The sequence below is a fragment of the Austrofundulus limnaeus genome, unplaced genomic scaffold (genome assembly GCF_001266775.1).
Source record: "Austrofundulus limnaeus strain Quisiro unplaced genomic scaffold, Austrofundulus_limnaeus-1.0 Scaffold28, whole genome shotgun sequence".
Taxonomy (NCBI): domain Eukaryota; kingdom Metazoa; phylum Chordata; class Actinopteri; order Cyprinodontiformes; family Rivulidae; genus Austrofundulus; species Austrofundulus limnaeus.
Window position 1 is genome coordinate 3,129,795 of NW_013952430.1, and position 1,535 is coordinate 3,131,329.

Sequence of the window (1,535 nt, forward strand, 5' to 3'; positions counted from 1 at the left end):
GTGAGGAATAATATCCTACAGAATAAATAAATAATTTATTTGTGCTTTTACTTTGATTCAAATCAGCTGCAATCTTACAGCTGTTTTGTTGATATCTTTACACACATTTAAAGATTTTTTTTGGCTCAGGTCTTGTTTAAATAAAAAAAACTTGAAAATCTCATTAAAGGAAACTTTTAAGTTTGTTAATTCTCTATGTTTCTTTCTTTGCTTGATTTATTTCAGTAATCTGCTTGAATCACTTTTTAACTTCACAGAAACTCACGAGAAAATTACGCTCTTATGTCTCCTTTGATATGAAATCCATTATCATCATTAGTAAATATTAGTTTAATTCTGTGTAGATTCAACTATTTATGCATCAGCTTGATTTGTTTTTGTGTCATAACCTCTCCAGAGCTCGGTCTCTCATGAATGTCACAATTTGACCTTCAGCCGTATCTAATTTCACAAATACTGCACGTCAGGTTTTTGTACTTTGGCTCAGGCAGAATTCATCTCATCAGTGGGAAAGATCGTCGCCTCCTTGTGTAAAAATGTTTCGTGGGCATCAAAGCGAAGCTGTTCTCTTGTGGTTTGAGTTGCTCTGCTTTAAGTGTGTTTGTTGAAGTGACTCGTCTCTTCTCGCTGCACATTATTGTTTTTACTGAGACTCAGTCAGACTGTCATCATCAAATCAGGAATTTTTTTCAGATTTTTAACTCTTTCTTATTAATTATTTCAGCGTCACTCTGAAGCTTAAAAATCTGTCAGAGTTTTGTACTTCTCAGATTTTTCAAAATAACTTAAATTGTCAATTTTCTTCAAAGTGAGTTGAATTTTATATCATTTGCTTGTGTAACCCTGTTTCCTGTTAAATGTGCAAATGTTTTCAACTATTCCTTAAGAAACAGCTCTTTTTACTTTTTTAGAAAGTCTAATTTCTTTACTTTTATGACTGAAACGCTTCTAAAACCTGTGTACAGTAAAATGTTAGTACAATTGTTCCAATTTAGAAAAAAAGAGGCCCTCCGTAATCAGATTTAAAAAAAAAACACTTTTTTCTTGCTTCTTCTAAAGTTTTGTTGTTTTCTTTTATTCCATGGTGCACAATTTAAAATAAATCAACAAATTTTAAATCTCACGTGTATTTTTGACCAGGCTATTTATTAAATTTTAATTACTGAAGCGAAACAGTTTTGCTTCTTGTTCACGGGGTCACGTTAGAAAATGAATGAAAACCTATGTTTCAAAATTTCTCTTAAGGTAAACAGGTTTTGTAGAAAAAAAACAGTACCTCTGATCCGATTGATTTTTAATGTTTATTTTTATTAGAATCATTTCATGCTCACCTTTCGGTTGCCGCACTTTAAGTTGTGTTTAATATGTGACCGGTGTTGTGCTCACTGTGTTTGGCTGACGTAATGAAATAACAGACGTTACGTAAAGCCTCTATGTGAGATGATGTTGAATCAATATGAGCATTAAACACACACACGCACACACACACACACACACACACACACACACACACACACACACACACACACACACAC

General features: G+C 32.8%; 1 long non-coding RNA gene across 2 annotated transcripts in view; it reads left to right on the forward strand.

Moving 5' to 3' along the window:
• The window catches only part of LOC106515384 (uncharacterized), a 94,707-nt gene that overhangs the window by 35,300 nt on the left and 57,872 nt on the right, over nucleotides 1-1,535 (forward strand). The gene's annotated exons all lie outside the window — the stretch shown is intronic.